Consider the following 13,202-nt stretch of genomic DNA (forward strand, 5'->3'; position numbering starts at 1 on the left):
AACAGTTGTTCTTCATTGCAGTGAACAATGTTGCAAATAAAAACTTGTTCTGTTGTTCTGAAGCTGACATGGCATCTGCATGTATTACATCTGCATCTGTCCTGTAAGCACTAGCATGTGAAATCTTAATGCACAACACAAGGTGACCTCTGTTAAAAAATAACCTGTCTGGATTCAGCAACCCAAGATGCACTGCGGTATAGGCTAGATTAACCAGTGTCAAAGCAAAATCTCTTGTGCAGCAATACATTGCAACTTGAACTTGTAATGTGCAAGCATCATATTGAAGTCCCTCTTTTACATTAAAAAAAAATATATATTATCTGGAGGTACGCCTAGTGCCTACCTAAAAATGCACAAACATCCATACAACAAAACACACACTTTATACATTTTGCATCTACCTCTACTTTTGGATTATAATTATTTTTAATTACCTCACAATGGTTAAGCAAGTGGACAGGACTTGCTTAATGTGCAAAATAATGTGACAGATAATCATAACTATCTACATTATATGGGTTATATGGCTTTGTTGTTATAAAGGTCTATGTAGGCAACATAAAGGTTATCTTTTATAGTCCCGAAGGTAAATTAGTAAATTAACTTTGACTCTGTTGTTTATGGGTCATTAATAGACAAGCCATTTGTCATATTCACAAAAGTGCGCATTTATTTGCAGGCTGCAGACTCCACTTATTCACGTCATTTTCACGTGATCGCGCCCGCTCTGTTCCGCGTGCCCAGCCTCTATGCTGTGTTACTGTACCTAGAAGGCAAAATTGTGAAGGGATGGAAGTTGTATGTTTGCGCCGTACAGGTACGAATCGCTTTCTAATTTTAGCTGATGATCATTATTATGTAGCCTTTAAAAAAAAAAAACTTGATAGATGCGTAACCGAATAAAAATGGTTGGGATATGGAACTGGTTTGAATTATTTCCTTCTATTTATCATGTCGTTTACAAGTTAAATAATTTGTAATGCCAATAGGCTGGCTGTGCCATTTAGAATAGGCTTATAATGTGTCACTTGTGTTAAAAAAAAACGCTAATAGACGTTTAGTGGCAATCTGACTTTTGGACTGCTGAAACTGTGAAATCATACCGCATTATTGTGAATATCATGTTGATGTTTCAGCATGTTGACGACTATTTAAGTTGTGGCGGTTCCCAAATAGCCTAGGCTACCAATAATAGCCCACGATAAAACTGTATCTTTATTTACACGTTGTAATTAACAACTCACGATGCTAGAAACAGTAACGTTCCGGTTCATTTCGAAGTTTGTGTGAACTCGTAACATGAACGATTCACTTTCACAATCACATCATTGCTGGCGTTAATCATCGTTGCGTACAGACAGGTGTAGCCTATCTGATGAAACATAACATGGATGCATTGCACACAACGTTTTCGAGACTGCCTATATTTTAAACAGTTTTTGTACATATTTATTTTATCATAGTTTGGAGCACTAAAGGATTAATTATATTTAAAAGCTACAATACAATGGTAGCTACTCAAAACAAAAGTTACCCTACCGAATATTGCATTTGTACAATTTATTCTAAAAACTGTATCAAATAAGAATATAGGCTATTTATTTAGAAATATATGGTGACGCTTTAGATTACAGATTAGATTTAGATTAGCCCAGAAAGTACTGTGTAATTAAGAGGAATTTACAGAGTAACTTTCGGCAATTAAATAGGCTACTACAAAGTAGGCCTACTTACATGTAAGTATAAGGGAACAATATGTAAAGTTTGGGGAATAAAGGGGTAATAACCAGGAGAATAAAAAATATATAGGCCTATATTTATACTGTAAGTAGGCTATTATCGAACTAAGGGGTTCTTATTCTACTATTATGATATAACAATCTTACATTTGGGAGCAATTTAGCAAGAACATACACTGCATGCCTTTTTGTAATAATTAGGGTTGGGGTACACTATGCATTTATACTTTGTATAAAATGTGTTAAAAAGGCAAGAAAAGCTAAGACCATTGCATTTAAAAAAATACTGGGAAATATATCTTGTTTCATGTGGTTACAGGGTAAGTGGTGCTTGTATAATAAATAAAGATTTCAGTGATATCAGATTGTGTATGCTTTTTCATTTTACTTACCCCGTAACTATATGGAACCAGAGGGTAACAAGCACCACTACATGAAACAAGAGTATCTTTCCCCAATATTTAAGCAAAAGTTTCAACAGTTTTCATTTTCAGTGCACTTTTGTTAAAAAGATTACTTTATAAATGCATAGATATGTAAAAGCCTATACAGTACAGTAATTCTTAAAGGTACGCAGTGTATGTTCTTGGTAAATTGCTCCCAAATGTGAGATTGTTATAACAGTAGAATAAGAACCCCTTAGTTCTATAATACTTACAGTATAAATATTTGTTTAATTCTCTTGGTTGTTACCGCTTTATTTCCCAAACTTAAAATATTGTTTCCTAATAATTATATTGTAACTAGTAGGTACACTATAATTACCCAAGGTTACGCTGTAAAATTGCCCTAATTACGTAGCACTTTCCGGGCTGTAATCTAAAGCGTTACCATATATATTATTTCTATGTAAGACATACCTAAAAAAATGTAGTTGTATTTTGTCAGGCCAAAATTCAGCCTCTTCTTAGAGCAGTCATTCACTCAAATTTATTCAGCCATAGACAACCAGCCAGCCAAAGATGTAGACAGATACATAAAAATATAGACAGATAGATGGATAGTTAGACAGACAGATAGATAGTTACACAGATAATAGATAGATAGATAGATAGATAGATAGATAGATAGATAGATAGATAGATAGATAGATAGATAGATAGATAGATAGATAGATAGATAGATAGATATTCTACCTTACCTGAGCAGAGCTTTAGAGCCAACAGAACAGATGAGAGAGAGAGAATGGACGTCATGACTACAATACTAATACAGTTCTCACTGCCTTGTGTGACAGGAACTATTTTTATAAACAGTCAGGGAAAGAAAGGAGGAGAGAGGGAGTGAGAGTTTTACAGAGGTGAAATGACAGGTGTAGGGCAGCAAACTAGGGCATTTGAGGCCCTTGATGAGGACATTAACTCTCACAATGCAACCTTCGGCCAGTTGAACCTGAAGTTTTCCCTGAACTCTGGCTAAGTGAATTTGCGTTATCTTACAGCCTGTAGAGGGCACTAGTGCCAAACAGAACCCGTTTATCATTCCTGTTGTAGGGCATGTAGTTTTAAACACACTGTAGAGTTTGTCTTTTTGAGGACAGGGCACACACATGCTACAAACCCTCTGCTACACACACGAGGAGAAACGAATGCTCGTTTTCTCTGAGCGACATATATCCGTTGAGGAAATCATCCCGGTCCCTCCAGGTGACGGAGACTAATTAAGCACGTGGGGTGTCAGGAAATGATTGGACGTTTTGACTCAAGTGACTCTTTTGAGAACGATGAACGATGAGGAACAAGGCGGCCTATCTTGTTAACCATGTTTGTTGCTTTGACACTGAAATCAGTTAGCATGACAAAATCGTCTAATTAGAGATAAGGGAAAACAACAATGCTGCTATCATAAATCACCTCAGCCTTTTTCCGACATAATGAACGCACCCCTTCCCTCTCTCGCTCCTTGACTCTTGCGATGCCGTCTTGGTCTTTTAAAGATGGGAAGCATGTGCTGTAAATTAAATTAATGGTAGCCTCCTCTCAATCATTCATCATTCCAATAAAATGACTGGAGCTGTTGTACTGCATCGTTAAAATGGAGAGACCTATTAAAAAGTCATTAAAGTCAACTCAGCATGAAGGTCTGCCCTGTTGAGCTTTAGCCATGCAGCCAAGATGGAATGACTCCATTTTATGTACATCATATAGCACAAATGTGTGATTATGAGTGAATGAAGTGGAAGGTAAACAGTAGGACAGAGAATTAGAGAAAAGGCTTAAATAGTTTTACTAGGTATAAGAGTGAAAGATCTATGATGTCTCATTGACTTGACTTCATTATATTACTGTTAGTATTCATAGTTGAGAGCAATTCCACTCAAAAAGATCATTAAAATCAGAAGGTTGCACAAATAATCCTTATCTGTCAGTTTGATTGTATGAGCTGAAAAGTTCCCTTCATGTTCTATTTTCAGACGTCAATGCTTTTAATTAATATGACATGGTATAACAAGATCTAATTAATTTCATTTACGATCAAATAATTAACTCAAATGCAACAAGAATCTCTAATTTTTATCCCTAAATCACGTCTCTGTAATTGTCTCCTTCCACTTTTAATCCCTACTAGCTGGTAAATACAATATATATTGCCTGTGTGTCAAAATGACGTAAATCACTTTGAAACATTATCATCACTCAATGTTTCAGTTATAATGAACGTTCTTGATTAAGGTAACATATGTTGTAACAAGCTATTTAGGTTATTCATGGTCTGTTGTAAAATTTCCTTTTAAAGGTGCAATGTGTAAAAATGTTGAATATCTATTAACAGAAATGCAATGTGACATCTATAACTATGTTTTCAGTGGTGTATCAAGAACTTACTTAATAAACCGTAATGTTTTTATTACCTTAGGATGAGACATTTATATCTACTGGAGAAAAATGCTGGAATGTTTTCATCAAAAACCTTAATGTCTTTTCGACTGAAGAAAGAATGACGTGGACATCTTGGATGGCATGGGGGTGAGTAAATTATCGGCAAAAGTTTTCTGAAAAGTGAACTACTCATTTAAAAGTATATTTTTTGCACATGTTTTTGCCTAATGAGGTTTCTCAGATTTGATGGTAAACTGCCATTTCACATATGGCAGATCAGTTTGTAGGAAACTCTAGCAGAGGTTACTTTGTATGCGCTTTGGCATTTTACAGCATATTTGACAAAGATACTTATTTCTGAAAAACCGTGAATCTGCTGCTTTTCTGCCTCATTGCTCAGTCAGTCAATTAACCTTCTAAGGAAACTTCCAATGCACCGTAACATCATATCTAGTCTGAAACAAATTCAAGTGAGCTTCAGATGAAACCTTAGACACATAATTTAGACAAACAATAATTTATTTACTTCATTCAGCCACTTGATTCAGGCACTGCTTTTAATCTTTCGTTATCTAAATGCATGCACATGATTGTGGTATATCGCTATGCCTCCTTCAAACCAACTAGAAAAGACCTTAGATAAGATATTACGTCAACAGAGTCAGATGTGCTTCAATGTCTTTCCTGTATGCGGAATTTTTCAGATTTGTGATGCAACCACTGTATTAATCCAGCCTCCAGGGTTTAAAATGTTGCACTGTATTTTTGCTATATATCTTCTAATTTAGAAGATGTATTCAGAAAATATATCTAAAATTATAAATTTTATATCCCTCAAGTTTAAACCTTTCATGATGATCCAGTGTTGAACAGTAGGGGGTGCTGTGGCTTTTCTGACAACAAAGAGCGGATCGTACAGTAGGATAAGGTTTCCTTCTGATGTCCATCTCCTCCTCAAATATGAGTAAAAATGAAATAAATAAAAGTTTGCCGCTTCAGATTCATAGGAGTGACATCATTCAGATGACATGAGTCAGTGCATTTCCTAATTGGAAAAAAGCTTAAGACCGGTGCCAGGTTCATTATGTGATTCCATCTTAAGTCCTTTAATAAACAATTAATTGTGCAATAGAGTGGTTAATTTGATAAGAGGACGATAAACATTTTCATTTGTTTGGGTCGCCATTCATCAGGATCCCACCGGGAGCCGCGGCAGAATGCAGAGCGAGTGATTTTCAAGGATCCCAAGAGGTCAGACATCAATCAGAGGCAAAGCCGAGCTACTCGTCGCAAGCGGCCTAATTGGTATACAGTAAGATCACCTAGAAATGCTGCTGGCAATTCAAAGTCTTCCGTTTTGAAATAAAAGAGATTTGTATTAATTTCAAGCTCAGCTGCGTCTTGGAAATGGAACATTTATTGGTTACACTTCGCTGAGAGTCGTCGGGCATATAGGCTTTCTGTTTTGTGTTAGAAGGTCTGATTACCTCCTTAGATGTTTTAATCCACTTTGAATGAGCCGTGAGGAAGAACGAGAACAGCCGGGGCTCTGACAAATCGTAGGTGCCCGTGTGCCGTAAGGATCCAAATCCATCTTAATTGAAACAAAAGCATCTTGAGATCATTATCCACATTGAAATATGTCTGCCATTTAAATGAACAATCAACAGCTCCTCAATAGTTATTAGGATCATTAGCATCAATACGCACCTGCAAATATGATTACCCAGCAAATACGAATGCTCTCTGATTCTGTATACACACGCAAGGCAGTATCATCATGTCAGTACTTTAAAGGACAAAATAGTAGGCTACCTGGCTTTGTTTTGTATTACCAGAATGCTATTCCGTCTTGCCCTCTCAGTCTCACACAGTCACCTCTCGTAATAGCTCCCTGGAACAAAATAAACAAGCCACCACATGGCCTCTGCCAGGGTCATAATATCATTTCCAATGGGTAAATGTTTATCATCTCCCTAGTTCTGCTGTGAGGTGCTTAAATAAAACATTTCTTTGAAAATATGAATGTTTTATTGCCCCTCCAGCAGCATCTCTAACCTGAGGTTCAGAAGCTTTCAACTTTATTGAGGGCATGGATACCTTGGGGGAAGGCCCATTTTTTACATGCGTGAATATATTAGTGACCATGCAACGGTGTTTCCAGTAGCACCTCATTGCAGTACATGAGATCCAGGGGGAGGAGTTGGATCCAGATCTAATGGTGCGTTCACACCGGACGCGAATAGCGCGTCGGGCGCGAGTGATTTCAATGTTACGGTAAAGATCCAATTTTGCGACACGACAGTCGCGTGTTGTCGCGACGCCTCCCCACATTTGTACTTTGATGGCCGTTCCTCAAGTTTACCGCTATGGCCGTGGTTTTGCAGAGGACCTGCGAGAGAGACTTCCCCCGTCTCCATATGCTCTACTTGGATAGTCGCGGCTCGTTCAACGGAATTCATTTGCATAAAGATGGGCATCGGGCAGCTTTTTGACGCGGCACATTTTTCAAAGCGCTGCCTTCCTGGGATGTTTTTTATTTTTTTATTTTTTTTATTTTTATTTTTATTGAATATGTATCAAATAACAAGCACATACAGAGCACAAAACATAGAACTCCGACATGTTATTTAAAGTATATAAAGCTTCACACAGGAAAAGAAAAAAATTAAATAAAAAAAGAAATAATAAAAGAAAAAAAGAAAATAAAAGACATACACAGAGGAAGCCTTCCTGGGATGCTTTGCGGGTGCGTTAGAGTTCCGTGACGTCACCCATAGGAATAAAGTGGAGCGTGGTGCGACAGAAGTAGGCCTATGGCATGGACAAGTGGATCCGCACTGTTAAGTCAATGCAAAGATGCGTTATGTGCGTAAAAAAAATCTTGTGGCGCTAATGAGGCGTAGATCGTGGCACGGTATCATTCGCACGTCAAGTTCGCGCGAATTGAGCTTCTGGCGTGTTAAGCGCAAATTATTTAGTTAGTGCTATTTGTGCATTCATGCGTTTGACGCGAATTCGCGCCTGCCACCCGAATTGAAAAATCAATTCGTAAATTCGCGCCGCGTTAACCAATCAGATGCCTAGCTGCTTTCTCACGTGGTGAAGTATCTGGATGCTTCAATAAATTATTTTGTAATATGACTAAATGCCTAGTGTTGTTCTAATCCTCAACAAAGCCAATATTTTAACACTTAAAACTTTATTTCATTATGCGAGGCATGTTCATTTTGTATTGAATGTTATTTATTCCATATCTAGATTATATGAAATATTATTATAATGTGAAGCCAACCAACATTCATGAGCTCATAACATTTTGAGCTATCCTCTTGTGTGCGTGTATGTCTACGCCGTTAATCTAAATGTCAGAGTGATTCCGCGTGTATGTATACGTCGTTAAATGTCCGAGCGAAACGAAGCAAAATGTAGATCTACATCTGGGGAGCGACATTTTTTTCCTAGGATGGAAGGGGAAGACTCATAAATCGTATTAACCCCAGTGACGGGTAGGTTTAGGGACGGGGTTGGGGTAGGCCATATATTTATATATACAGTAATGTAACGTTAAGTCAACGCCGTTCATAAACACGCTGAAAAGCGATGTGAGACGCCAAAAATGGAAATACGAATTGGCGTGTCATACACACGCCATTTCATGGGATCAGTCTGTTTAAGAGATGCATGTCTGTCCCTCACAGCCTCGCTTTCATTCCCGTTAAAAATAAAGAAGATGCAAAGATGGTGCAGCTGTGAATAAGGTAAAGCTCTTCAGCTGCAATGCGTTTGTGAGGAGAGGGAGGAAAAAAAGTTCAGATTGACAGTCCTATTGTGTCACCTCATGCGTGCTTTCCGCATTTTGTGTGGACAGACAAGCAGGACTCATACAACAACCCGCCTGGTTAGCACAAGTTACGGCATGGTTCATGAAGAAACAGATAACAGCCTTTAGAGTTCATTCAGGTGCGTTTTTAAGAGAACTGCCCCTTTTTGAAACCGTCACAGGTTCTTCAGTGGCTTGCTTCAGTGTGGTTGTGATCTGAGGAAACCCAAAATGGTGCCTGAAGTATCTTTTCTTTTTTTACAGTGTACTTCTCAGTGATTTATTCCCTTTATAAGATTCCTATTCATTATCAACTTCAAAATGTATTGATCAATTTGTTATTGTTCTCCAACAATGGATTGCATATACACCAATTTCTTGAAGCCAGTGCCATCAGGGAATGAACAATCCATCACCCTCCAGAGGAACACCTATCCCATCATACCTTTCACCTCCCCAATGTGACGGAGCTATAGGCCTAGATATTCCTCATACCTATTCACCCCTGCCATTATTAATAGAGTGTCATGTACAACAGTCAATATTCTTAATATCAATTTTACTGCTTGGCAGTCTGTGACAAAACATGTGCTGAGGGTTTGAGATGCTAATTTAAAAGCTGCTGGTGGATTGATTGTGTGATCACGCATGGTTATTCCGTACTTGTAAGAGCGGTGTGCGGAGACGTGTGGCGTGGAGCCGTGTCTTTCGCGATCATACATTTCGGAGTGCTGATTAAATGTGCCGTCACTGAGTGGTACATCTCAGCTTCATCACCCTGTGGGGGAGGACCGGAGGAGGGTGTGCTTCATGATGATTCAGGATGCGAATGAGGCCCGCAAGTCGAAAATATGGAAGATGTCCGGTAAAGACTTTAGTCATTTGGGAAAAATTATTTTTACAGTTGAAAAAACTTCAGAAGTTCTGTGAAATGTGCTCTTTAGCTTTCTGGTCTCTGCATTTTCAGAATTTTTTTTTTATTAAACAGCCATTTCATAACAGAAACATTTAAGAAGAGCAAATAATGGGCTGCAAACCCACTGGTTTCTTTAGGGTTTTCTTTTTAACAGTGTTTGGAAAGGACAGAGACCTAATGAGGGCGACTCTTTGAGTACTTACTGTGCAATATCATTTTAAAATGCACTCTCATTAAAACTAAACCACCACAATCTAAAAAACTCAAATCCACTGTGGCATTTTACTGTGTAACTTGAGCAACTCTTAACTTTTCCACTGATTGAACACACACTAATGACCTACCACTCTAATTTAATTGACTATAAGACATAAATTGCTGTTTTAGTCTTAGGAAATATCAGAGCTATTGGGAAACATTATCTTTTCTGGTAAAGCTAATCAGCCTCCTCTCCAGAAGCAAAGCAGAATTAAAGGGATAGTTCATCCACAAATTAAAACTCTGTCATCATCTGACCCTTGTTTTCTTCCTAAGCGGCTAAATTAAATCTACCCTTAGCGTCAGTTAGATGACGCCCTAGGATTGCGTCTAACCCTAACCCTACCCCAGACCTAATCCTATTCGCGTCATGTAACTGACGCCAAAGGGTGCCTAAAGCGTCAGATATTGAAGGATGGTCAAAATGGTCAGTTAGATGACGCTTTGGGATGAGAATGTGAAGTGGTCCAACACTGTAAAAGTGATCAGTTGACGTGAAGTTTTTTTACTTTAAGGCAACAGGTTTCTTCACTTTTAAGTTAAGTTACTTGTGTACTATATTAAGTCTTCTAAATACGATACAGTTGTGATGACTTTACCAATTGGGGATAGGCTCTTTTATTTATAAGGCGGGACTTATTCCACCATATTGCGCATCGCACTTTCTTTCTATAAATAATGTCTTTGATTATACAAAACACTGCCTTTAAAGGAGTAGTTCACTTTTGAAAAAAAGGGTTTTCACGATTCCATCGTCTGGAATCGTTTCAAGCCCTTTGAACAGTTGCACTGAAACTGTCTTTTGGACCTTGAACCGTTTGGTTCCCAATGAAGTCCATTATATTGAGAAAAATCCTGGAATGTTTCCATCAAAAACCTTAATTTCTTTTCGACTGAAGAAAGAATGACATGGACATCTTGGATGACATGGGGGTGAGTAAATTATCAGCAAAAGTTTTTTTTGAAAGTGAACTACCCCTTTAAGCACGTCACATTCCTGCCGCATATATCGGCTACCCTTCTCTGTCATCTTAACAATATCCTGCTTGCCAAAAAATCTCATGGGCATTCATCACTCCTGTTTATCTATCTCGCGGTGGAGAGATCCCATAGAAAGCTGATGCCACCAAGGTCTTTTACCCAAATTGAATTCTGTCCCGGATCAAAGGTCAGCTTTTCGTCTTCTCACCCCTCTCTATGTGAGATTGCTCTGCGTATTGGTGTGGCAGCAAGTGGCTCTGTACTAAAAGCTGATGGGGGCAGAAGAGAAATAGAAGGTCATGGACACAAACGCACTGTAGCAATCTTGTTTCTCCAGCTCAGTTTACTCGCTCTCCAGTTACTGAGACACACACACCCGATGCAACTTTCTGTTTATTTGTCTAAGTGTGTGTGTGTGTGTGTGTGTGACATGCGCAAATCTATGGGAGATAGAGAACATGTGAAAATGGCAGTTCCATCAAGGCAATGCGATGTGCAATTCCCCAGGACAGATTAAAGTCAAAGAAGTTATTCCCAGTCTGAATGCAGGGGGCTGACAGACGGCTCAGACCTGAGAGAAAGAAGATTACAACTGTCTATACTAAAATGAAGGTGACCTCGATTTCATAGATGGACGTTTACCATTCTGAGTGACCAGACAGTCGATACCTTTATACGAGGGACAGAGCGCGCGCACGCGTGTGTGCGAGGGAGTGAGTGAGGATGTTAATTACATCCACAGTGATACGGGGAGGTCAGACTCTAATAGACTCTGACCACCGGTCTCTTTGTGAGGGATGCCGCTACCTGAGATTTAACTAAATGCAAGACAGCTCTGAGACCTGCAACTGATTGTAAATAAATGAGAGAGTTGAATTAAGACGAGGCAAACGTGGAGCTTCTTAATGAACACCCTGATAGAGTGAATAAAACAACTGTGGTTGATTAAAGGAGAGAGACAGTGTGAACAATATGAGTGTCAAACTCACAAGGTCATGTCACAAAAAGTTACAGCCCAAGATTTATTCTTTTTTTTTTTACTGAAGGAATCAGTGATGCGCGGGTCAATGTATAAACAACCCGCAACCGACCCACGTTTTCAACTACCCGCCCGCAACTCGGACCGCAAAAAAAAAGTAAAAAAATATTGTACCCGACCCGCTTCCTGACCGCATTTTTTAAAAGTAGTAAATCATCGGAGCGTTATTGGGCCATAGACGTGTAACAACACAGCATCGCAAGAAGACGTAAGCCTACACATAACAAAGGCAAAGGCAGCACTTTGGTCATCATATTTCATTATTTCAGCAAATGTTTCCCACACTTTTACTCTTTCTATTTGTGTATTTGCGGAGCTTCCACAGTCTTCACCTTTTCTCTTGCCGCCTCCATCTCTCTGCAGACTGTAGTGATCATAGACATGGCTGGTTCGTGAACGAATCGTTCTTTTGAACCGGCTCTTTTTAGTGAACCGGTCAAACCAGTACACTAAATCGAACTGAATCGTTCGAAACAGTTCGCGTCTTGCATCAGTGCTGATCCACAAGTTACTAAAGTTACTCACTTTCAGACATGCCTGACAGTCACCTACGAATCGAAATAAATCAATATCCTGAATTATATTTTACTCGATCCAGTAACTCCAACAGTTCACTGAACCGAGACATGTGCCACTGTTGAGAGAAGTGATGAGCACGAGCAGCTGATACTGCGTACTACCGAATGCACAGGGACAGCGGTTCTCTTGTGTGTTATCTTCGTGCCAGTTATTCAGCCAATAATGTGTAGGGCTGTATATTTCATCAAAAATTGTGTCTAGTAATATACTATTAAAACAAATGTTTAATTGGCATCTTTTTTCAAACGACCCGACCGACCGCGACCCGAATATCATTAAAAACATTTTTGGATGACCCGTAACTGCGGGTAACTGCGGGTGACCGCTCATTTTGGATCAACCCGCGCATCACTGGAAGGAATCAGTACTGTGGTTACAAGAGGTAAAAAATATATAAATACTGTTCGTTTTCTAACATAAACCGCTCGTTTCGTGTCTTAGGCCATCAATACTTACATTTAAGAGTCATTGAATCATGTTTAATTTGGACTTCTCTGTGCATGCTCTTTGAGGTGGTGGCCATAGACCTCCATTATATGACAGACAAAAACGGTTTGACCTAAAAATATCAAAATTGAAACTACTGCAGAAACAAAGACACCTACATCTTGAGGTAATCTAAAACATATCAAAAATTAATTTCAAAGTGAACTATCCCTTTAAATACGGATGAATCCACTAATCTCTGTCAAGTATTCTGAAGCAAAAAACAGTTTAGGGTTTTCACATGAACCATTCCCTAGTTTAAACCACTATATAAAATATATATGGGGAATTTACATTAGGATACTTGCTGAGGGAAAACAAACAAGCACATTTTCTTTCATTAAAAAAGGGTAAAGAATTCTTTACAAAGCCCACACATGTTTGGCCTTTACATAGACTGGAAGTCTTCAGCACGTGACACACAAATAGCCCACCTGAGAACGATAATGGTGTGTCATTATGTCTGAGGAGGAGCTTAAAGCCTGTGCTATGAATGCATCATCGCATCATTGCTTCTGTATAATTGCCTTTAAGTGGCATCATTAAGAGATTCTGAAAA

General features: G+C 38.7%; 1 long non-coding RNA gene across 3 annotated transcripts in view; it reads left to right on the forward strand.

The window, feature by feature from the left end:
* The first annotated feature begins 718 nt into the window (after positions 1 to 718).
* LOC148970830 (uncharacterized) overlaps positions 719 to 13,202 on the forward strand; it is a 31,581-nt gene continuing 19,097 nt past the window's right edge. The window contains exons 1-3 of one of the 3 annotated variants that reach the window (XR_016147863.1): positions 719 to 820; positions 4,599 to 4,708; positions 5,755 to 5,873. This is a non-coding gene — a long non-coding RNA (uncharacterized LOC148970830). Of the gene's footprint in view, positions 821 to 4,598; positions 4,709 to 5,754; positions 7,019 to 13,202 lie in introns of those variants that run through there. The other 2 variants (XR_016147862.1, XR_016147860.1) reach the window with 2 other exon arrangements.

The sequence above is a fragment of the Pimephales promelas genome, chromosome 19 (genome assembly GCF_988280905.1).
Source record: "Pimephales promelas chromosome 19, fPimPro1.hap1.1, whole genome shotgun sequence".
Classification (NCBI taxonomy): Eukaryota; Metazoa; Chordata; class Actinopteri; order Cypriniformes; family Leuciscidae; genus Pimephales; species Pimephales promelas.